At 39.9% G+C, this 26554-nt stretch overlaps 1 long non-coding RNA gene across 1 annotated transcript in view; it reads right to left on the bottom strand.

Annotated features, from left to right (window-relative positions):
• Positions 1 to 14574, bottom strand: part of LOC117945854 — a 17989-nt gene extending 3415 nt beyond the window's left edge. Inside the window, exons 1-2 of the long non-coding RNA XR_004656912.1 lie at positions 14473 to 14574; positions 5817 to 5820 (exon numbers count right to left, since the gene is read on the bottom strand). This is a non-coding gene — a long non-coding RNA (uncharacterized LOC117945854). The remainder of the gene's footprint in view (positions 1 to 5816; positions 5821 to 14472) is intronic.
• Positions 14575 to 26554: the final 11980 nt, after the last annotated feature.

Raw genomic sequence — 26554 nt, forward strand, 5'->3', positions numbered from 1 at the left:
TATATATATATATATAGATATATATATAGATAAAATTGTATATTTTACCTTTTTATCTTTCCAATCTTGTATTTATTCGTATTCTTTTTTTACAATATATATATATGTATATATTGTTTAAACGTACCCTTTGAAGGACATGCACAGAATTTGTTTAGTGTCTACAATAGATCTATAACTGTCCTGTTTACTTGTATTATTATATCAGATGTGTTTAAACCTTGTTGTTGTTTATATGTATGTTTGTTTGTATGCTTTAGTACACAGATGTATTTTTTGTTGTGGCAACAAAACAACATGAAATTGAATTTTTTTGAAAGAATGAGAGAGAGAGCAAGAGAGAGAGAGAGAGAGAGAGAGAGAGAGAGATGATAAGCATCACCTTTAAAAACAGGGAAGTTATGATTGATTAAATAATACAGCATGCATCTTAGCTCCCTAGGTCACAATAATGGCCGAGATTACACTTGTTTATGGTATGATGATATTATTCTTCAGAGCAGTGCGTTATTCAAAACCAACTCATTTAGTTTTAAAACCACAAAACTTTCAGGGAGATCTACAGCAGGCCTACATTAGATCTTCATTCTTTGTACAATATTTAGTCTTTGCGGGGTATACCTGATTTTAGAACTGACTTTGTCACCAACATAAAGAAGCCTAAGGTTGTGGCAAACTGGTCCCTGCCGTTAATTATGCCTCTGTGATTGATGAAAAAGAAAGCAACTAACCTAAATTCCCTGAAAAAAACCTTTCAATCACAACACATTTACCAGTTGGCAAGAAGTGGGAAATATTCCTCTGTGATCAGTATTTACTGCTAGAGGCATTTTTTTTTTGTCCAATGGTGCTGTGTTGTGTCAGCAGGGATCCACAAACACACATCAAGAATCAGAAAACCAGCTTCACCTCTAAATATAGGTTTAAACACTGCTATTGTGTCACTTGCCAAAACAGTCATTGCGCATCATTACACATGATTGTGCAACACCATAATGACAGCAATTGCTGTAATTTTTTATTTTTCATGCAAATGACAGTGCTGTGCTGCTTGGCCAGTTTGAAAAGTAGTTCAGTTGCTATTTTCTCTCCTACTGAACAAGCACAAGTTCATAGAAAAATACTAATAAATAATGAAGATAAGTCTTCCAAGGGGTTAATAAAAATATCTGACCCAAAACTGCATGAACTCATTTTCCTGCCTGGAGCACGATAACAGTTATTTGTGGGTTTGCAAGACACTATGCATTAAGAATTTGTAACCATATGACACATTACAAGGTAAAGTATGTTTAACAATAAAAAACATATGAAATAAAAACACAAACTAGAGGTGCTTTTTATATTATTTTTATAGTATTAATTTCTAAGCAAAAAGTGCTACTTGTTGGTTTAAGTCAGACTGCGGGCTGTATCTCTTCATTAGCTGGTGTTATTTGAGAAAATGTGCTGTATTGACATGAGGGCGATGTGCTGTTTTGCTGCACCTTTTTAATATTTCTTATTATTGTTATTGTTTTTCTTTCTTTACTTTATAAAGCGCTATATAAATTAATGTATTACTATTATTATTGTTATCATTATTAGTGTTATCAATATGTCAACATATAAATGTCTATGTTAAAACTTTTATAGTTTTTTCATTCATGGCTAAAAGTTATATGTTGATTATTTTAGCTTTTTAGGGCTGTATCCAGCTGTAGATGCTAATAAACAAGAAGTTGATGGGAAAGTCGGTTTAACATTTTTTCTTACTAAATGAAATTAGAAATATGGATGTGATTTTTTTTTTTATTCATGCATACATATTATCTGTATACACCAATTACAGGTAGTTTGATAATTAAACTTTTTTTTTTATTGGGGTAAAAAAGTGTATTTCCCAACACACAGAGCAAATCAAAATCTACATTCAGTTAACATTAAGTTAAGTTCTGCACACAAATGGTTGGGTCAGTATGCCAACATGCGTACCAAGACAATGTTAACAGAAAGTACAATAGAGGCTCATTGGAATATCATTTGTTCTACAGATATTTGGTCATAAATCAAAGTATTGGCCAAATGTAACTGTTGACCTGATGGTGACGCTGGAGGAAAACCTAATGCATCAGTGAAGTTATGAAAATCATCCTGAGGGAGACTAAAGTATCACTCAGTATCAACATTTTTCTTAAAGCTTTTAGACAAAGACTTATTTGAGGTAACTGGTATGTGTGTGAGTGTGGTTGATCCAAATGTAGTCTATCTTCTCGACGTTCCACTTCTGGGATTGTTACGTTGCAGACGGAAATTCAGCAGGATTTCACTCATTTGGGCCGGATATTGGTTGCCTTGGGCTTCCATTGTGTTGGCATTTTAAACCTTGGTGGATTTATAAGGTCTAAGCTCTCCTCAGATCTCTGCAGGGTAAATCCAGACAGCTAGCAGGACTATTTATCCAATCTGAGTTTTCTGTTGCACAACTAAAACTACTTTAGAACGTGCACATGTTCCACCAAAACAAGTTCCTTCCCGAGGCTTTTTTGCAGTGACACCTGGGCTTTTCCCGGTACCTGAGATGATTGTGATTGGTTTAAAGAAATGTCAATAAACCAGAGCACGTTTTTCTCCCATCCAGAAATGCTGTGTGGACTAGCCAGACCCTTCTCCCCAGCACCGCGGTCCAGGAAGGTCCGACTATGTGAAACTAATCCAAATCATGTGGATGTCACACTTCACAGTACAGTGTTCCGACTGTAACTCACAATCCTAACATGTCTCCTCTAAATGAGGGTAATCCTTAATATGCCATGTGCATTAAACGTACGGTTTAAGAAGGTGTTTGATGTTAAACCTGTGCTGACAACAAAAGACGGATTGTAGTGGCACAATATTTCATTTATTTGAGAATACAGATTTCAGCCTGTAATCCTTCAACTGTTAATGAAACACGTTGATACCCATGTCCCTTCAACATGTTCTATAGTCATACATGCTCTTTTCCCTGTTAGTTAACAGAAATTGAAATCCGTTGTATTTGTTTTAGTTGCAATCATCATGCAAACCAACTAACCTTAGCTGCAGTTTATAAAAACAAAAAAAACGTCCCTATAAATTAATTTTGTCCTTCGGCTGAGAAGATCCTGATAAACATATTAAGTGATCGGTCAAACGTGAGGACTTCCCTTTACTTCATGAGTAATTGGTTTAATTGTAAATCCGAAGCTTATCTGTAATGACATCCCCCACATCCACTGGGCTGAAAGAGGTGGCGAGTGTGGGTGGTAACACACTGTGGCTGGCACAGTCCACCCAGCAGATGGGGGGGGGTTATTGTGTGGCTTGAAATGACGCTGATGAGAGCGGTGAACATAATTTGGTTAAGTTACAGGCTGTAAAACCAAAAACATTAAAATGCTCCTCTTACATTATTCATTGGACCTCTTAGTGAAGCGTATTACTACTGATATTTGATATTTAAGGAGGTCCACAACATCATGGCCACCAACAAAACTTAGCAAAGATTGTTCTTGCCCGGGCTTTAACTTCTGGATATTTGACAATGTTGACACAACGGACCGAATGGCTGTGCTTGCATCTTTCATTAGGAAACTACAACTCAAACTAGTCTACGACCCCAACGTCATTGTTCAGCCACTCCCTCTGTTCTCTGATTGGACCAGTAAAGATTCGGCAGTAGAAAACCCGAGAGTACCGCAAACCCAGACGTACAGTAGAACTGAAGGAAAATTTCAATTGAGGCAAAGTACGTAGGAGGGCGGAGCCAGGCTAGTAACTTCCTACAGACTATATCACAATTGACATAAAACTTCAGGTTTTTATCTAAACTGTTACCAGATACTTATACTGTTCAACAAACTCCATTCCCGTTCCTTTAACTTTGGTGCAGTGGTAAAAAAAGACACTTTATCAGACAGCAATCCATGTCAGTTGTGTGTTTGAAATCTTGTCTGGATACTTACATTTGTTCACACCAGTTTTACTACAATTTGTTTTCGGTATAAAAAACAAAAATGAGAAAATCCTACATTCTAGTAAGACTCTGGACGCTCAGCACCACAATTATAGGCCGATTAACGATCCACGTTTCTTTGTTTGCTCATGTATTTATGCGTTATGCTTTTTCAAAACTGCACACATCAACTACAGCCAACATGCCACTGTCTCAACACTGTGTTCATGTCATGACTTGGCTCAGTTTATTCGGCACTTACCACAGACGGGACACTCCTGGGGCCACCCGTAATTAAGATACTTAAAATGAAAGCACCCAGAGTTCTGTTAAATGCTGTGGATTTAAGACATTAGGCATGAATAATGAGTTATGAGACAAGCCAAATAGTTGCAAATGTCTTTTTGACTGGGTTTTTCATCCATGTTTCCAAAGGAAACATCATTTAAATCCCTAAACAGCTTCTTCTCCCATAAGTCTTTAACTATCGATACCAAAATGCAGTTTCACTCTTTTTAATTATGACTTTTAATAACTGAATGGGACGCCAAAGTAATTCTTGGTTTCCTTTTAACGTGGCTGGTGAAGTGAATAAACTTGTGACTGCCAATATTTAACAGCATTTAGCTGGTGGTTGTTTCTCCACCCAGCTTCTGGCACTGACACTGTATTTAAAACGTGTGCATGTTCGTGCATGTCGGGAGGGATGTTTGTTCCCAAACCTCACACACAATTAAGATTCCTTTAATGGTTCTGACAGCTAAGTCGGTATTTGGTGTTGACATCAGCTCTGTAAGTACTTTCTGACTCCATTCGTATCTTAATGGATTTGACAGAAACTCCGCTGGCTCTAATCAGAAACAGCATGACTTCATTTGCCAAGTGCAGTAAATGTGTAACAACGAATCACGTGCAGGAACACCTCAACGTTTAAAGCTAACACATTAAAGTGAGAAAGTAAAATGTCACATGCTTTTTTTTTTTGCTCCGTAGAAAGTAACCACATACGATTTTAATGATTACACATGCAGACCTAAAGTATATATATTTTAAATTTCTTCTGCTGATTCCCCACAGAGTTTTTTCAAACCCTTGCAGTTTTCATATCAGCAGGGGCCAAAAGCCCCGACCATTAAGTTCATGCATAATTTATCGCTGTGTGAAAGGACCCAATTATAATGTGTGTGTATTTCCCCAGACTGGGGCTGCAGGACTAACATTAAACTGTGATTTTTCACCAAAAGGCTACAAATAGAGGCCTTTGAAATAAATACACTCGGGGATCAGAGATGGCAAAGTCAACAGTGCCACAGTGTGTAGGAATTTATAATCCGCCAATTACAGCCCATGCATACATTCAACTCCCTGGTGGTTTACTACACGAGTGTCTGGGGGGAATTCTTCATAATGTGAGACAAGAAAAGAGAAACTGCACATTGCTCAGTGAGTGTTTATGGATGGATGTTAGTGTGTGAGTGTGTGTGTTTGTATACGTGTGCATGTGCGTGGGGGGGGCTAAGTTGAGTGTAGTAGCTCAGCCTCCTGTTCCACTGGGGGGTTAACCGCAATCGTACACTGGAGGGATGTTGATAGTCAAGACATTTGTTTTGGTGAGTGCCAGAGCAAAAAGCAGCTCCCTGCAAAGCTTCACTGAGACGCATTGCACTTGTCTTCTAGGCACGCGGAGAAGCTGACTGGATAATTTATGTAGAATCAGCCTGTGGGACTGTGTGTTAACTGCAGGCACCTGTGGGAATTATCAAAACCAGAATAAAATGTGGCCAGGTTAGCTCAGTTGGTAGAGCAGGCGCACACATAGAGGTTAAATCCTCAACCCAGCGGCCGCGGGTTCATCTGCGACCTTGCTGTAGGTCATTCCCCCTCTTTCTTTCCTTTCATGTCTTCATCTGAACTGTGGGAATAAAAACGCCCCAAAACGAATCTTAAAACTAAAATCCAGAATAGAGTTGGCTGCATCTACAATAAAGGCGAATAACAATGGGTCAAATGAGAGAATGTTGTGAAAGGTGTCACTCAAAGTGATGATTATCACCCAGTAACGTACTATTCTCGCCAGAGATTTAGTAACCCTAACCCTTAGTGAAGTTGCAGCTTTAAAACAAAAACAATGGGCTAAAAATATACTGTTTTGGTTTAGTCTGAACACGCAGCACAAAAGAGCTCTGACTAATCCCCACGAGGGAAAGTAAGTTAGTAGGCCTACATTTACTGAATGACTGCACCCGTTTACAATTTTGACTTTTACCAAAGCAGAGCTAAAAGGTGAGTAAGTATTAGACTTACATTCACCAGGTGGACCTAAATATGACTCCAGATTGATGCTTATGTTGCTTCGTGTGCTGCATATGGAACTAATAAACTGTTTGCCAATAACATGTTAACTTTATCAACTTCACAAGGTGGTAATATGTGGATGTTGTGTTTACAGCTTGTTTTCCTGACACCAAGTCACCAAAAAAACAATCAATTCACACTGCTCAGGGTGTTTTCATGAACTAATTTATACTTATAGGTACAACAGTACATGTACTGTATGCAGCCCAATGGCGGCTGCTGTATAAGAGTGCAAAGCAGCAGGAGATTGGGATAGATTTGGTGGGTCCTAAAACACTGAGCTTTCAAACGTGTGTTTGAGTACTACTTAATGGGACTGGAGTTTTAACCAAAACCACAGTCTTTTTAACTTGTCATTTTAGTACCTAAAGTTACTTGTCATCGCCATACAATAGTCACCTTTTGTCGACTGCAACGGCTGCTGAAACGACCGGAGCCTCGCGGTGTTCTGTACACGGCTTACGGTGGCCGCTAAACCTAACTGACACGTGGTCGGCGCTTGCCGTGATTTCATAGGACAAACATGTTGTTGTGCATAAGTTTTGGTACGATATTATATGAGCCCGTTTATGAGAATGCATTGTACTGCTTTAATAAAGAATAACACAGGACTGTGATACTCTCTGTTGACAGATAGTGAATAGTAAAGCTTTACTGCATGTGTGACTTCATGGCAGCAGGGTGTGAGTATCAGGTCAGTACTGTAGCTGGATTGATTGGTTTGTTTACGGTCTATTGTCCAGCTTCTGCCTTTTTGAAACGTCCTTGAGCGAAACAATGAATCTTAACCACCCACACAAGTGCTCCTGACCTCTGACCTTCCTGTGAAGGGGGCCAAGCAAGTTTCCTTTTTTACAAACTCAACTGATGTACCTCAGCTTGAACGTGTGTCCTTCTTACTTTCAGAATTAAGAGGTTAAAACAAAGACTGTATCTGCTAAAGAACATGAAAAGGTGATTGTGATGTTATAGTCTCTATTTACGGTCATCAATATCTCTCCTGTAAATAGTATTTCTGAACAAAGGTATGATTGTACTATTTTCTATATATGGTTTCTATAGTGATACGTTAGTTACACACCAGTGAGGATAAGATAACGAAAACATTTGAATAAATAAAGTGAATAAAGCATTGGTGCACTACTTCTCAAAAAGGAGAAAACCAAGAGAAATCCTTACCAGATATGGCATCAGTACACTATAATAACATGCCACATTTGGTGCTAGCGAGGGACAATTGAGGCAACAACATTAAAAACACAATTGATGGCCTTTTGACCATGACAGTCTAACTAAGCATCTTTAAAACTCAATATTGTGGCTATGATTATTATTGCTGTTATTTTTGCTGTATGCAACGAGACAGAGGGCAATAGTATCTATAGTAGCTGTAAATTCAGTTTTTTTTGTCCTACTGAGGGAAATTTGGCTTGCAGCAGATAGATACCGATAAAAAAAATGACAGTACACATTACATTACTTCAATAAAGTCTATAAACGGATGTAAACAATTATAGAAAAGGTAAAGTCCTGTGAGTAAAAGGTGCATAGGTGCAAGTGAAGTAGATTAAGATTTTGAATTCAGAAAAAGGTTTATTGCCTAAGTTACACTTCTGTGGAGAACTTGGTGATTGGTTTAAACATTTGCATGAAATAAACAATAAATACAGAAACAAACTCATACAAAACCGCTGTTTTGCATAAGAAAAAGGACGCTGAATAGGTTTGCCGCAGAATGTGCCAAGTAGGCCTATGGGAACAAAAACTGAGTGTACATTGAGATGTTACAGAAGCTTTTACAGCACCAGTGCTGACTCAAACTGACATGCTGTTATCTGCTGCCCTCTGGTGGACAAGAGTGATGAGCAGCTCGCTCCATGATGAGCACCTTTGTGGAAGCAACATATTTCTGTATAAACAGTGTTTCATTTCTGTATCCTGCTCATTAGTTTTCACTCTAAAGGGGCTTTTAAACACACACACACACACACAGGCGGAGGTTTCTGCCTCCACCACACATCCATCTCATTGTCATGTGATCGACAATGCAGCTGGCTGGTGCTTTATTTTAGTCAACATACTTTGGTGTTAATGAGGGCCCAAGGGACAGTAAAAGTAAGTAAGGCGCACACGCACGCACGCATGCACACACACACGCACACACACACAGTTATGTATGCACAAACAGATACTGTATATGTACTGTAGGTGTTGAACCACAGACTACAAGTACACCAGCTCTCCATGCACAGTACTGCCATTTACTTTAATTGATCATTTACTAATACAATACAAATATAGTTTTAATGTTTACACGTATTCCCTCTTAATATTACGAATACTGTCACATTCCCGTCACCATATTTATGTTAAATACAGAGCAAAAACCTACAATATTATGACCAATTGTATGAGGGTTGGTTTTATTCTGTCATAAAACAACTTCATTTTTTTAAATATTCAACAAGCGAACAAAATTAAGAGTTGATAGTACATACTGTATATACCGTAAAAGCGCAGTAAAAACATACTAAACCCCAAAGTCAGATATTTTATTAGATTAGATTATTAGAATACATTAAACTTTGTTATTCCACAGAGTACAGGTACTGAGACAACGAAATGCAGTTTAGCATCGAACCAGAAAAGAAAAAGCAGTTTAGTGCAGAGTAATGTATGCATGGGAAGAGCATGATGGACATGATGGAGGCTAAAGGCATAAAAGTGTTGTAGGTATTGTTACAAATTCTAAACACCCTTCAACAATGATGAAGATCGTCTTCCTCGTCTGATCCCTCTCTCTTGTTTTCTTTACACCAAACCCTCAAGAGGGAGCCATTGTAACTCAGATAAACACACACGTCTCTCCACGGTCACACATCTTCAACTTCTATTTAACCATTAACACAGGCTTCCTGTCTTTACTTTTTACTGTGTGCTCTTTCTGCTAGATGTTGCATAGAAGCATGGGACCGACTTGGGTCAAACAGCGGTTGCAGGTAATTGTTGCTTATATTTAAAATTTTAAGGGTCATTTTAGTGTAGTATACTGAATGGCAAAATCCATTCTTCATGGTGCTAACAGATCACTTGTGTCTAATGTCTGTAGCAGTTTGATGAAACTCCTATAACTTGTAGAAGTTGTACATTTAAGAGAAAGTACCTTGATGTAATGTGAGAGGGGTCACTCCAATAGTTATTATCCTACGCTGCAGTCCCCCTTGCCTGCCCTACAGAGCGGTTTAACATCTTTCAGCTCATTATTTTGGTTTTTGGTATAGATACTATACTTTGGCACAATCAACTATACATTTTAACCAGAATCAGTGACTTTTGGGGTCATACAACCCTTGAACGACAGTAAATTTAGCGACCTCTGATCCACTGGACAAACCTGCTGTACATGCTTTTTTTTAAGTTTTGAACAAAGAAAACACAAACATCCTCATTTAGCATACAATGCAGTTGTTGATTTTACTTAATATGGTCAGTAATAATGAGACGTGAAGCTGGGTGCACTTAGCCTAGCTGGTGGCTAATCAAGGATTCATTTAGCCGTCACACAGAGCTTCATGTATTAAAACCATATAGTATACAGTATATAAGTGGAATTATACATGATTTTGGCATATGATGGGCACATTTTTTTTAGGATCAATAAAGCAAGTCAAAGATGACAAAAAGAGAATTTATCTCCGTTAATGGATGCATTTCACAACTTTATTTTTCTCATCAAGACTAATTAAAAGGCTTACGTTATATCACACCCTTTTTAACAAAGCTTCTCCTATATGCTCCCGTCTGATCGCACAGTCGCTCCGCAGCCTTCTTTGTTCACTTTTCATCATCTCTCCCTCAGCTAACGCAGTAAGACCTGGTGGTGTTCACCCACAAACAACACATGAGTGTTAACGAATACACATGGCAGCAGCAGCGTTCACCACTGCTTTTGTCTGCGGTTGTATGCCAGGTTTTCACTGTGATTAATTAGCATCCAGTTTGTAACCCCCTCCTGAATTAGCAGCAGAGCACTTGGGCTAATGAGCTGACTGTGAACCTAGGGGTTACAGTAACCAGCACAACTCATCTGTCAAGAGCTGAAGACCGGCGGACTCACACAGGCCTCAGATCAGCTGGACAATGGGTCTTGTGTGTGTGTGTGTGTGTGTGTGTGTGTGTGTGTGTGTGTGTGTGTGTGTGTGTGTGTGTGTGTGTGTGTGTGTGAGAGAGAGAGAGAAATGGAATGATGTCAGACACTTCTGACTGAGCTACCTGTAGCCTACACAGTGGGAGGAAAGTATATTTCCTCGATTACTGTTCTTATGTATAGTCTTAATTTGCACTGTGCTGTGTATTTGATTTATATTCTTTGCTTGTGCCCTTTTATACACTCTCTTCTCAGTCAGAACAAATAATAAATCTGTTGTTGTAGTATTTGATGCTCAGAAAAGTTTTTTCTGCAATGTTTGTGTATGTCCACAACACAAACCACCGCCGTAAAGGTGGTGAGGACAACCTGCCTGGAGGAAGAGTTCACTCGAGCTTTCAGCTTGTAACAACTACAAAAACATTATTTGTAAGCGGACATCCTGAACTGAAGTGTAAGACCACAGAGGTACTGTGACAGTTACCCAAAGGATCCCTTATGTTCATTCAAAAAATGACAAATCCTGTGAGTGATACTTGGTATTAAATTAACTATCTTCCCCATGTTTGTTGCTGGTATTAAATGAATAACTGTCCCCGTGTTTGTTGCCGGTGTTCAGATTTGGTGAAGCTTTCCTAGAAAAACAACATTTGGACCCAGTCTTTATTAGTTCACTAAAAAAACAAACCTTTTCTACTCCTCCCATAATGCACCACGCCTAACTACAACAAAAACAACGACATTATGGTTGACTGCCCCTCCACCCAGGTCTGACCCACTTGGCCACACGGCCCGGTCCAGAGCTGCCAGCTGCTGTTTCCGCGGGTGATGATGAAGATGTTGGCAGAGGCATCGTCTCAGGTACCGTCTCCAAGGGAACCAGCGGGACTGTGACAATCTGATCATCACCGCGGCGACTGACACCTGACTGCACCCCCCCCCCCCCAACAGGAGCATCTAACAGCGTCAGCTGTCATCACCAGGCCTGAGGTACAGGGATTCAGGAGGAGGCAATCTGGTGTTGTTACATGTTAGGAGAGGGCCAACAGGACGTACATCAACGCTCCAAAACTGACTCTCCGAAACTAATGATCCATGTTTAAAATCCGATAAAAACTATGAAAATGTTTTTCCCACTGTAGTATGAAGATGTGTTACAAAGTTTTTCCAGGTCAGAATAGAAATATATAAGCAGTTTAGCTCTCGGGTAGCTCAATCAAGTTAATTAGAGTGCAATCAAGGCTTTATCATTATTTAACATTTTGCCTCTTTGATGTTGATGTTTTGGGTTCATTGCTCTGAGCACGACACACACACACACACACACACACACACACACACACACACACACACACACACACACAGTCTAAGCTTTAGTGTTTAGGTGATGTTGCTTTAGTGTTTAGGTGATGTTGCCCCACAGAACTCGTCATGTAAACACAATAAACTTTTAGTTTTTTTTGTTAATGCAGTTATTTATTTTATGGATTATTTATTTTGTATTTTGAGCAAAGGTTAAAAATGCTTAATTGTGAATGAGAGCCTTAAGTGAATCAAAATGCCAACAGTTCAAACGTGTTGTCACCTTCAGCACTCATTTGTATGACTGCCGCCTTTGATACGTTATTGGCTTGTGTGATAAGTGAGCTAATTTTAATTGGATGAGGCATTCATGAGGGCCACTCTCATTGGTTCGCAGGCCAGTCAGCGCTCCCCTCCCTTTGACCCCCATACTTCCTGTCCCCCAGGACACCATTAGGCGCTGCCACGTCCGAGCCTGTTCGTTAAAGCGTGTCACGCTGCGACCCCTGCCACACATAACAGCAGAGCGAGGGAGAAAATGACTCAAAGCTCCCTCCCTAAAAACTATAATGCTATATTTATAAGCCAGTATTTATAAACACATTTGCATATATCAAGATGAAAAAGTTGTTTGAATTGGGGGCAATTTGCATTTGGTGAAACATATGGCAGAGCCACGGAAGCCATGGGCCATGCCTTCATTACCCGATCTTCGTTTCATCAGCCCCTTGCTCCCCTGCTGAGCTTCCCCACGGCGGAGCCTTCTGTCCCCGAGGTTTCAGTGACAGGGGACAATATGTCCCCAAGGTGAGGAGCAGGGGGAAAGCCGCACGCACACCGCTACTCCAATGATTATTTAATCAGACTCTTCACTCTGGATCTGATAGAGGAGTGAGGTACAAAGTGGCGCTTACTACCCATTTGTTCGACGCAGGGAAAAGAGAGCGCACAGAGGAAGACAGACAGAGAGAGTGGAGGGAAAAGAGAGAGGAGTGAGAGCAGATCAGATAACACAGAGTGGGAAGGTCCAGAGGAGAGGAGAGCATAGCAGAGCAGAAGAGAGGAGAGGAGATAAGATCAGGACCACAACAGGTCATAAAGAGGAGGAGAGAGCAGCACAAACAATGAAAAGGGCCAGTGATTGAATAAATGATGAGTGAATGAGAAGAGGTGTTCAGAGAGAGGAAGGAAACTATAGGTACCATAAAGGGTTAATGGAATTAAAAAGCAACACATTTGTACCAAAGTAGGGGGATAAATGTAAGGTGTTAGCTTCTTGTCTTAGATATGAAATTATTTACTGTAAACAAGATCTCAGGTATTAATAAACAACAGGGGTAGTACTGTGTAAAACATCCCAGACACAGGGCATGGTGGAAAGTAGTGAGGTACTTTATACTTCCCCCGAAGCTGAGAGGGTAACAATATACTTTTTAATCCACTACATTTATGTGACAGCTACAGTTACTTTTACATACAAACATTATATGATACGTTATATTTTAAATTTAGCATACAGGGCTTTTACTTGTAACTGAGGAAAACAACATACCTACCTATTACTGTAAAGTACTTTTACTTTGAAAATCACAGGTATAAAACTCTTCTCAAGAAAAGGTAAAAAGGATCTCATTTAAAATGTACTAAGAGTAAAACTTACTTAGTTTATTTTTAAGAGCGGGAGGACATATACTCTTTTAAATTCATGCTTATTTCATATCTTAGGAATTTATTACATTTTTTTTGTGGTTTCATAATGGCACAAAGCCATATCACGTTTTTGATTTTAATTTGTTGACTGATACTTTAAAAACCTTTTTTTATTTCCCTTTTTTTACTCAGTAATGTGATTTAAAATGTAGCAACGTACAAAACAATACATACTGAAGAAAAAGTAAAATTACACATTTAAAAAACCTTAAAAAGCACCCCCAAACACACTCAACAACTCAATTTCAGTAATGTGAGTAATTGTAATTTGTTACTTTCCACCTCTGTCCAAACCAAATAAACAGCAACAAAAGAGCGGAAATGAGAATGAAAGAAGCCCAAGGTGGATGTGGTTGGTGCTGGCCGGGTGGAGGTCCTGCAGGTGAGGGTTCATCCTGGCTCTCTGGGTCTCTGACTGGCTGCAGCTTGGCGTGCCACTCACACCAGCTCCACATTTGCATGTGCAAAAAAGCCCTGTGCTGAAGTGCCGCGGAGTCCCCCCCCCCCACCGCCAGCATGTGAGGTCGACCCGCCTGCCATTTGTTTAAGTGCTTCTGAAAGCTTCTCAGAACTCATGTTATTTTCACATGTAACATCTATGGTGGTTGAGTGTATTTAAGTATATTTACTCAAGTACTGTACTTAAGTACACATTGAGGTAATTTACAGGGGGGGGGGGGGACCGGCCGGTGCAAAGTTACGCCCTTACTTGTACTTTACTTGAGTCTTTTCTTTTCATGCCCCTTTCCACTTCTACTCCGCTACATTTCAGAGAGAGGTATTGTACTTTTTTTATTCCACTATATTAATCTGACCGCTTTAGTTACTACTACACATGCATTTTATAATATATGTTTTATAAGAAATTAAACTAGTCAACAATATAATAGCCAACAAGTACAGCTAAAATCATTGGCCGATCAAACACTTGCCCAACAAAGTTGATGAACAGAATTTTTTGGAAGGTTTCCAGTTTCTAAAAAGTTTTTTCAGCATTGAGTACTTTTACTTTAAGTACAGTTTCCTGATAATACTTACATGCTTTTACTTAACGTTTTCAATGCAAGACTTTTAATTGGAAGACAGTATTTTTTACAGTGTGGTACTCAAGTGAAGGATCTGAATACTTCTTCCACCACTGAATACCTGCTTACTCCAGGCTCCTGGGTTATTTCCAGGAGACTTCTCTTTGACCTGCGTGCCGTTTTTCTAACCCCTCCCTGCACAGTTGTCTGTCACGGTTTCCTCAGTGTTTGTCTTTCTATTTCCATACTCTCATTCATTCCATTTGAATGGAGCTGAATTTAGAGCCAGGCGGTTGGTTTTTGAAGGTGATTTCAAGAGTACCTGTCCACAAAACACCTGAGAGCCTAAATTTAAAGCCTGTGTGTTAAGACCTGTTTTTCTGTGGCTGTCTGTTTTTGTCGATTTCACCTATAAGTTTAATGTGAATCATTCAGTTGCAGGGCTTTGAGAGGAGTGGTTATGTGTAATCAAACTAGAGTGGCTGTTTATGAAGATGTATTTTTACCCTGCAACTTTTAAAAGTCTGTTTTAACCTTGGGGATGGTTAAATACGGACCAAACAAGAACAGAAATAACTCTGTTCGTACTTTTTGGAACACTCTTTTTTTAAATGGCTGAAGGAGTCTGTAAATACTGGGTACCAGTTGTGTTTGGTGGGGTTGATTAGGGGATGAACGAGGCCAGAGAAAGGTGTGGGAACCCGAGGGTCGAGCCTCAGGGCGGGAGCAGGTCTCAATGAGCTTCCTGCTTCATCATCCCCCCATGGATTCAGATCCAGGACCTTCTTGTTGTAAAGCAATGGTGCTAACCGCTGAGCCACTAAATGCTCTGACACAACAACGTGATAATCGGCTGTCGGACAGTCTGGCGAGGTCGGTGACTCGCGTCTGTTTGGTGTGTTCCCTGCCGTTTTCAGTCAGAGGAGACGTCGGCATCCATTTTGGCTGATTTGACTTGTTGAATCGGCCAATGGGAAGTCAGACTCAATGACCAATCTGATTAGTGGAGTGCTAGTCCTTGACAGCTGTCAAAGCCAGTAGCGTCTTATTACTACCCATTGTAGTAATGACAACAACAATCCTTTTTGACTATCAACACTCTCTGATGACTGAAGACAGCGTGCTCTGTGTTTACTAGGTCTAGAGAGATGTTCCAATATTTCCGTTTTTATTTTTAGGGCAACAATACAGATAAGCACCGCCTGCTGTCATGGAGACGTATTACGTCTCGCCAAGAACATACACTCAAGTTGGCGTCGCTTCGGTGTGTTCCAAGGCCCTCTTTGGAGAGAAGGGTGCCGACTGATCAGTCCGACTGCCTTTACCCACCCCACGGTCGGCCCTCGGAGAGAGAGGAAAACAACAGGGTTCAGGGGGTGATGGTCATGAGAGTACTAAGACAAGTAGTCTTAGTCGTAATACCACCACCCCTTGGAATGAAACATTTTTAACTGTTTAGCAAATACTTTTTCAATTGTTTACCTGTTACATATTTCCACTGTTATTCTATCATATCTAACAATTTTAATCCACTAAATCTGTCTCAAATAACACATCATGGAGATGCAAGGTTTTCACCTGGCAGCGGTATAATGTAGGTTAATGCCCTGGTTGGTCGTCCGACTGGGTTCAAATGGTAATCCAGCGTCTGCCTGAAGAAACGATGCCATTTAGAGGCCTAGATAAAAAAAAACACTCCTCTGTTATGTAAACAGTCAATTCAAAATGCTGGTTTAATTAACCTCTCTTTATGATAATGATTTCATCTGAGCCAATAAATAGTCATTTTTGCAATGCTTTTTTACCCCTTCAGTGTAACCCTAATATTATTTCTGCCGTTTAGTTGGAGCTGAAGCGGGGGCAAACAGGAAGAGCACGTCATTAACGCCATGCGTCGACTGGGGGGGAAAGTATCCAGTCTGTTAATAAGTAATGACTGCCTGAGATCACAGGAACCTTACGCTACGACAAAACAAGTTAAGCACAAGTCTTTGATAATGACTGTTAATAATTCAATATGTGTAATTATCTCTTTACAGGAAAGCACAATGGCGGCGGCTCGCTGTAGGGATGGCGGTGCAGCAATTAAGAAACAAGAGATTGAGGTCAGCGGATCAAGCAAAGTCGACAAATGCTGACCTCACATGAGAAACACGAAGGAAAAAAAGCAACAAGGGTTTGTTCTCCAATTTTTTTGATGGACCATTTGGAACATCCTCCCATCTTGATGTTACAAATATATATATATATATATATATATATATATACACACATTTCTAATCTTGATTCATGGGAAACCCTCTTGGCCTCAGTTGTGATTCGCACAGCTTTTCTGAACAGCGTCTCTCACTGCAGTCTGTGTGTGTGTGTGTGTGTGTGTGTGTGTGTGTGTGTGTGTGGTATGTGCGATCTACTTCCTCGAATTTGCTTCTACATTGTCCCAGAGACCTTGATTTACACTAGCCAAATGTCGAGGTTGCACATTTGCAACTCAAAACTAGCCAGATCAATGGTGAGTGTAATCACTCTATTTGTCAGCCCCAGATTTGAATTTCACAATGAGTGTGTGGAGAAGAGACGGAGGTAGAAAAAAAACTGGAAAGATGTCTGACTTCTCTCAAAATCAATGTCTTTCAACAGCCCTCCGCTCCCCTTTGACGGCAAAGGGCATTCACACGCATTTGGTGGCCATTGTCGGCAGCAAAATGACTAATCATAACATCATTGATGTGTTAAAAAAAACCAACTACAGGCGACAGTACCATTGACAACCTTTGCTCCCATCCAGAGAGAAAGAGTTAATTTGATCATGATGACACCAGTCTCTTTCAAGCCCCTTTTCAGGCCAGCAGCAGCTGGGGCTGGAAAAGCAAAAGATGGGATGAATCCTCCGCTGAGGAAAAAAAAAATGACAAGAAGGGTCGTTATTACGTCTCCATTTTGGAATTTAGAGGGCTTTCTGAATTGCCCTGGATTGCGATCCTGCCTTCGTTCATTCCTACATAGACCCTCGGAGCGGCAAATGGGCCTTGGGCCAGTACGAGGCGCTGGAGCTGGAACAAGAATAAGATCACAATTACATTTAAAGCCCAGAGAGGGAAAGAAGAGGAGGAGAGACAGAAAGAGGGAGCCTATGAGCCCTAATTGCCAGATGGTGAATATTTTCGCTCCCTTTCAACGGCGCATTAATTGTAGGGCTGCCCGGGGGTTGAGACGTACTGATCAGTGTAGCAGAGGATCCTGACCCTGATTATCCCCCCTCAGACCCCCCCTGCTGGAGAGACAGTGAGCAGTAAAGGGGGGTGAAGGGGGTCTGAGAAGGGAGAGGAGGGGAGGTGAGTCTTTTTTTTTTGCAACAGTTACCCAATCATTTGCCTATCAAGCCACCTGGGCCTCAACACTTTTGGGTTTCAAGTTGGAAAGGAGGTGATGGTGAGGAGGCAGGGTGGAGGGTCTTTCGGGGGCGAGAGAGAGGAAAGGGGTGTGATGAGGATAGGTAGGGAGGACAGACCACCCCCCTGTCCTCCTCTCTCTTCCTTCGTCACCCACCTTTCCCTCCTACTCTCCCAGCCTCTCAGCGCCTCGTTTACATATCTCCAAAAGATGTAATTGAATTAAATAAAGCTTTCCTTCGGGGCAGCTGCCACAGCTGCTGTTTGTGGCATGTCAAAAGGCCCGCCACTTTAAGAGCACTTACATATGCTCCAAATTAGCAGGTCAGATAGGCGGACGCACGATGACAGGGCCGAGGCTGCCAGCGCGACAAGGGGCCCGCAGCTGTGAGCAATTCACTGGCAGAGTGGGGGCTCTTTCAGACCCCCTGATTATGAAGGGCAGCGGTGCACGTGCTCATACACACACACATGCACGTTAATAGGCGTGTAACTGCCGGCACATACACACACCTATTCACTGATGTAGACACAGGGGTCACTGCGGTATTTAGAAAGAATGACGGATTTATTGGAGGATGATGTGTACGGTGACCCTGAGGAATCTATAGGAAAACACTTATTAGAAATAATTAAAATCAAACTGTGTCAAATCATCAATGGAAAATATAACATTTATTGTCTGTCAGCACAAACTTCTGCTTTTAAAATCAAGATGGAACAAAACAAATAAGTCATGCTCAAAGTCGGAACGTGAAGTAAAAAAAAATATTTTGTTATTATATATAATCTGAATGAATTTACATACAGAATGCAGTCTATAATGCACATATTTGAACTAAGATACAGTTAGCATTGTTTGGGCTTTGTACTGCAGCATACAGGATTTGTGATAGTCATAGTGCAGACAGGCCTCCTTCATGGATTCAATCAGTTCAATAAATCTTTATTGTCCTCACAGGACAATTCAGGTTCAGCATATGAAAAAAATAATTTAAAAAAAACGGGGCGGCCTCTAGCTCACCCGGTAAGAGTGTGTGCCCTATGTAGGCCTTCTCCGCGGTATGGGTTCAAATCCAACCTGCGTCCCTTTGCTGCGTGTCATCCTCTCTTCCCCACTTTCCTGTCTATCCACTGTCACTGGCTGCATAATAAAGGGAAAGCCCCAAATAATAGTCTTACTTTTTTTTTATAACAGAAAACATGGGAAACGTACAGTACACACTATCAACAAAAAGGAACAAGAATCATACTGAACATACGGCAACAAAAAAGACATTACAAACAAGTAATAGCAACCATCAGATTGAAAAGTGCAATGATTAAAAATACAGAAAACACTGTCACATCAAAATTACAGTTCTAAATAATATTAATGATGGCTGAATTCCATTTAGCTGCTTCAGAGTTCAGAGTCTTGGTGTTGTGCACGCTGGTTCACTGTCACGGCTTTAATAGAACAGAGCCATTGTTAATGCAATTAGCAACACCTGTGCTTTTTCTACCAAGACAAGTCGAAATGTCTGCTGTGAAAAAGCTTTAATTAGGGTGCTTACATTCACATCATATGATTGTTACAGTCAGTGGTGGAAGAAGTAGTCAGATCCTTTAAGAAGAAGTACTAATACCGCACAGTACAAAAAACTACTTATGCAAGAGTATGTAAGTATCATCTGGAAAATGATATTGTATTACTTAAAGAATTAAAAGTAGAAGAACTTAATACAGACACATTAAAAACTGAAGCCGATCAAGACAGTTTTGTCAATCAACTGTCTTTACTACATGTGTTTTTTGTGCACAAACATCTTAATTTGTAAAGTACATAGTAACTAAAGCTGTCAGATTATTGTAGTGGAGTAAAAAAGACAATATTTCTCTCTGAAATGTAGCGGAGTAGAAGTATAAAGTGGCATGAAAAGAAAAGACTCAAGGAAAGTACAAGTACCTTAAATATAATTACTCAAGTACAGTGTAGTTAGTTACCTTCCACCACTGGTTACAAGCCCTGTAGTAAGAATAAGAACAACTACAAACAAGCTGAAAATCAGAAGTTTAACCTTAAAGTCCAATCCAATGTGCACTGTTCAAATCCTCCAAATGGGACTTGTGTCTGACTGCTACACGGATGTTGCAAAAACAAAAAGAGGAAATATTTGTGCTGTGTTAACGGTGCTGTTTATCGAGGGTTCGGATGTGATGAGCAGAAGCCTTTTAAAAATGATGTCAACACTTAACTTCAGTTATGTATCCAGCGAGACACGCCTGTCACATCGTAATCAACCGTTGTGAACAATCATCTAATGACTTGTCACTCAAGGTCTGCTGGGCAATTATGTTGCATTTGCATTGCGGTGAATGGTGTTTATGACAAATAATCCCTGTCCTAATTGCTTGTCTGTTTTCCTTAAGACGTGTACTGCTGATAGGATGTGATTAGCTGGAGGTTGAAGAGTAAAGCAAAGTTAACATTGATCATACGAGTTAAGTTTAGCAGCAGAGGGCAGCCTTCTATGACTGTTTCCTATATTGTAGGAGCTCTTTGAGCCCACACTAGATCATCCTTTAGTTTGTAGACATTTTGTAGCAAGCTATGCCTGTCCAACTTACACCTTACTTCAGCTATAGTGCATTAAACCAAAGTTAGTTGAAGCTTATAAATAAAAAGAATCAACATTGCAGAACAAGAGAAGAATGTACGGAAGACCTGAGAGGACGAATGTAACTATTGTACTGCAATGACAAAACTTTCTCAGGTTTTTACAGTTTGCTAATTTTGAATGAGTTTTTTTATGTTCAGACAAAACAAAAGATTTTGTGATCTCAACAAACCCACTTGTACATTTCTCATGGTTACGAGAAAACTACAGATAGATTTTAACTTTTCCTCTTCAGCCATCCACAGATTTCTCTTTGTGATATTCCAACTTTGCAGAAGTCAAAGCAAATCTGGTGCTTGTTAACATATTTATGGAGGTAACGTTGCAGTGGGACAACACAGGAAAAGACTGTTCCAAAGTGTTACCCAACAGAGATTTGTGCATTGTTGTGAGGTGACACAAACTGTTAGCCACAAACCTACTATCATGTCCTCACACTGACATATACAGTAGATTTATTAGGACCAGGGCTGGACTGGGGATGATAATTCAGGCCAATGTCCACACACTCACAACAGACAACTATTTATTTTATTTAGTGCTGTTGGTTAAATTTACATTTTAAATTCAATTTGACATGGAATGTTGGAATTTCTGGGTTTCCAGTTGGAAACTGTATATGTCCACAACATTAACTGTATAAAACAGGTCTATGGTCGGCAATGGCAGCTCTGAAAGATATTATGTAATTTGCTCTATGAAACACAGACAAAAACTAAGGACATTTCAATCATTTTAGTAGTTTTGCAAACAGACAGTTTTATTTAGTGATTGTTTTTTGTAATGCCTCGTATTTATTTATATTTCAGTTCACAACAATCTTTTCTCCTACCTAGTTTGTCATTTTGTTCGTTTTTGTTAACGATTATAACCTTGATTACTACACACACACAAACTGCTACAAAAATCAGTGTCTTCAGTTTCAAAAGTTTTTCAACTTAACTTTCAATTAATACAGTTTTAGTACATAGCTTTTTGATATTAATGAACGTCCGTTACATTCAAGCAATTGCCAAATGAGTTACTACAAAGCGAATTAAGACTTCCAGCTCCACACAACTCTCTCTGTGTTTGTCAGTATCTCTTTGTTCAGAAGATGTGTCGTGCAGTGACTTTCCCGCCCAGAAACTCAAGTGAAGATAACTGCTTCTTCTGAAGAGCACATCAAGCCTTTTTAATCCTCCATGTCTTCCTTGGCTACTAACAACTGAGTAGAGGAGGGGTGGGGGCCCGTGCGCGATCACGGAAGGCTTGTATAACGTGGCCGCGCTGACAGTGTTGTTGTCATTACTTAGAATTCCTCACCGGGGCAAGACTATGCACTACAGCTTTAAGGTCACAGGAATACATATTCATACTGTATATATTGTTTTTGTGTACATTTCCTCAAAGCTGTGGCCTGACTTGTGTTGATCACCACTAAGCTCTGAGTAACTGGAGGTACATCCACGACAGAAAAAATCTACCATTAGGGGCCGATATTCTACATTTATTCAATTCCCATTAGTTTAAAACAATTGGTGAATCGATGATGGCCTCCATTTATGTGTTTCAAACCATAATGTGAAATGAAACACCTGTGTAAAGAGTTTTACCCGTAACCCCTTTAACATCAGCAACCTTGTTTAATGGAACTCAGGAGTAATACTTACCTTTTTGGAGCAAACATAACTCAACTGTTGCACATTTATTGCCTGTAATATTCTCTCTAATTGAACTGTCCTCTTCATACCAGTCAACACACATGGGTAAATACGTGTGACTAGGAACATCAGGCCACGCCTGAATTCATGATTAATGCTTTTCTAGTAGAAAGGGACAGCCAGCTATCAGATGTCAACGTCAGTCTTCGCAAACCAACAACTGTTTGTTGTTTCCTGTTTTTCTATCGTAGACTGATTACATTGCACGTTGAGCTGACTGAAACTCTTGAGGTTGTTGTTGTATTTTTATTCCTTTTTTTTATTTATAATTTCTTGTCTTGTGTTTTTTTTTATCCTATTAATATTGTTCTGTGATGCACTTTGGGCTGCATGCCTGCATAAATGGCGCTATATAAATAAAGTTGAGGTGAGATGAGTTGTTTATTACTTTGCAACCAAACACAAAGAATAAAACCTTTTAAAAAACAAAATACATTTTTCATCTCTAAAGATACACCCCATAGAAGGACAATTCTGAACACGATTGTGACTCAATCAGGTGTCCTGTTCAGTTATAACCCATCACTTGACTTTATCTGCAGACTCCTACAGGAACAATTGTTGTCACACACACACACACACACACACACACACTTTAGAATAAATAAATCCTCTTTGACTGTATGTCGGTGGACACCTTCATAACCAAGCACTCTCATTTAGAATTTGAAGTTGTCCTGTGGCGGGCAGAAAGGCTGTGACTCAGCTGTTTGCATGCAACATTGGAGAATAATGGATGTGAAGGCACACCAAACACGGCCTTTTAAAAAATGCATGAGCGCCCCCCAAAAACCTCCCTCTCCCTCCACAGAATAGAGCTATCACTGGTGCCTGTTATCTCCCCGAACCCCCAGGTAGAAAATGGTAATGATACCACTTAACATCGCTGCACATATGGAGGGAAAATGGAAATGCCAACAGCACCTCAACTATAAAGCAAATCAAATTGAAATATTAATCCACTGATTAATATAACATTATGAGAGCCCATTCTCTTTGTTGTTAAACAACAAAGGGTTGCAAAATAAGCAACTGCCTAAGAGGTAAGGGGTTTAAAAGAGTCCCACAGAGGTGCTAAAGCCCCTTTCAAACATCATTACTCTGCATAATGTATTCCCTTCCACAGTGCTGAGATTTGATATTGATGTTTACTCATTTATTTTTTAATTAACGTGCGTTGTTAATGAATTCTTTGATGAGAGGCATTTTGTAAATCATTATCCTTGGAAGAGGGAAAAAGGGGATGCATTGCTCTTGCCCCTTATACCCGTGACAGAAGAAAAAAAAGCAAGGTGTAAGGGGAAAAAGTTGCACACGAGAAGTAGGGTCATTGTACAAAGTTTGTTTTTTGATGTGTGGATTTTTTTCTCTCACCCCCCCGCTCGTGTTGCTGTTTTTCTTATTGCATCTTCCATCTACAGGGATGAGTGTATGTGGAGCCGACAGGGACTCACGCAGGAGCTCTGTGTGAGAGCCGGTGTGGATACTTAGCTAATTACAGGAATATAACTCAAGGCTTTCGCAGAGTTGCTCCAATGGGGGAAGGAGGGGGGCAGTTTTATCCACGGAGCCCTTGGTGGAACTCTGTCCTTCCCCTCTTTAATATTGATCACTGGGGATCTCTTGGAGGACACAAAGTATAGGCTCAGAGGCTGGGAAAGTTTGTTGGACCAGCAGTTTTACTCTTTCTCACAAGTGACAAACATCGGATACTTTTTCAATCGAGTGTCCTGCTGCCCCTCATCTGCCTCCAACAGTGTGTCTCGTATATTATCAGTGAGTAATAGCACAGTGGATCTTCCCTGTTTTAATGGAATTCAACTTTAAGGGATTTAAATCTGGTCAATTTTTTAAAGGAAATCTTAAACATTTCATTATTATTTTTTTTAAATGTCAACTAATCTCACAAAAAGCATTGTTGTCCAAAATCAATTAAAAAAATAAAAAGTCACATGCACTAGGTTACATTTTTCTTTCACAGTGTATTTTAAAATCAGTCCCACAAACACCACTCTGCTAGGAAATGAGGTAGCCTTTAAAAAATAATAATAAAATAATAATAATAAAATAGTTATTTGTCAATATTTATTTTATTTTATCCAACCTCTTTGTGATACTAGTTATGGCCCATTTAAATGAAAAAAAAAAAAAATGATAGTATGATATTTTTCACTGTCAATGGCCAGAGTCCAATTTTCCCTGTGTAGGGATTCTCGGAAACAATGGCGCACGCAAGCTGAAAACGGAATGTACAAATATGCAAAAACAACAGCTAGTGCAGAGGATTTGGAAATGAAAGTAAAGTTGTTGTTCTTCACTGTCTCCTTGCACTTGCCTACTGAGGGATAAGACACGCTAAGTGCTAGCATGCTTTTTAAAGGTACTCTGTAACCACTGGTTGTTAGCATGGAGCAACATGAAATTATTTCTTTCAGTTTCCATTTTGCCAGAAAAAGGCAAGGGGGATTTTATTGGTAGCCGGTGTACACCAGGGTAGATGCATAGTCTGTATAATTAAAAGAAAGAAATATCAGGATCGCCCCCTGGTGGCTGGCTGCAGTATAGGTCAGAAATCCCACCCCCTTTTATGTTGGTGGATGGGACATGGGTCTAGGTACCAGCAAATACATTTTCCAAAAGATGATTTATGTCATTTTAGGTAGTTCTGACGCTGATGTTTGTACCTAGTGTTCATTCTCTTATAAGTTAGTTTTTTATTAGTTATTCGACGCTATAAAAATGAGGTGAACCATAATGATTGACAGCTGTGATTGACACACGATAGGTCGGGATTATCGGCCGGACTTCTATACCCGGCTTCACCGCCCAAATCCTACTGCACAGGCTTCAAAATTGCAAGATGGCAGCTCCCGTTTCTGGAATATTTTGGCTTCACTGTTTTACAGTGTGAGGAAGGGGAGACGTGATGTCCATTTTTATATACAGTCTATGATGTACACATGGATGTGTAAACAAAGGTGGATTAAAAATATCTTTGTTAATGTTTAATGGGGAGCATTCAACATCTCTGTTAGACCTCGAGGGATACACACACACACAGTGTGTTTGAGAGGTCAGCAGGGAAATGCATCATTTAATAATGATTTTCCAATATTGACAACAAGGAATATGTTGTAGGAATATGTTGCAGAGCATTGTTCAGGGACTGTGTTTCTATGATACTGTAGGCTAGTCTCAGTGTGAGGTTTGGACCAGTTGGCCACGGATGAGTCTCAAGCCCCCAGCCCATCTGGAGCCATCTTGGAGATGAAGCAAAAACCTGGAGCCTGTCCATCTCTTGGCAGGGCCGGCCTCGTCTCTACACATACAAGCCTGATCGTCTCTAATCCTACCAAAGAATTAATTGCTTAATTGGATCAATTAGATGTCCCAATAGGACTTGATGATGTGCGGTAGGTGCATCACATAATTATGAATCAAATCTGAATCAATATTTGAAAGGACTGTGCGGTTGTTGTATTCAGGTTTCTGAAATGCTGAGAGTTATTTGCATCTCAGTCACCCGATATTGAGACAATTCTAGACAACTTTCAGATCGTACTTAATATTCATTTGCTTGTGTCACAAGCAAATGAATCTAATTTCAATCATGAAACCACTTTTTTAAGTTTGCGTCACTCGACGACATTATGCAGTGCTTGTTTTTGAGACAGAAGAACTATTTTCATGACTTATGGCATTTGCAATAACTCAAAGATCGCACTGCTGTTTTTCTTCCTTCAAGCCAGTTTTAAATGGAGCCAAAATGCACAGCTTTAAAGGCACATTCATCAAAAAGCGAGTGCAAGTGCACTGCAGATGCTGCCACTTTTTTCTTAAAAAAAAAAAGAAAAAAGAAAAAAGATTGCAAGTAGAATTATGGCTTTTCATCAGCCGATAAATTTCACTTGTGATTAATTGCAACACTCACTTTTGGGATCACTTCTACACAAAAGAGCATTTCTGCTTTGTAAAATTCATATAAAAGAAATGCAAATCAATGGTGTTCTTGGCACCAAACATATGCTGCCACAATGCCAACAAGCCTGCCCCTGACAACCCCAGCTGGGGGCTTGTAAGACTTGCTCTTGGCAAAAGACGTTTTTTCCACCCGCTTTGCAAATGATCACCAATTAATACGAACAGCATCCAATTCTAATTTTGCACCTGGTAAGATTGTGAGTATCTTGTAAAGCTCTTCTAAGCTATGGATCCAAATTACTGCATGTTTTCTCCCCTCCCTATTTGGGATCACAGCACAAAAAAAAAAAAAAAAAAAAGATGGCAGAAGTCCATAACCCATCA

This window comes from Etheostoma cragini, chromosome 6 (assembly GCF_013103735.1).
Source record: "Etheostoma cragini isolate CJK2018 chromosome 6, CSU_Ecrag_1.0, whole genome shotgun sequence".
Classification (NCBI taxonomy): domain Eukaryota; kingdom Metazoa; phylum Chordata; class Actinopteri; order Perciformes; family Percidae; genus Etheostoma; species Etheostoma cragini.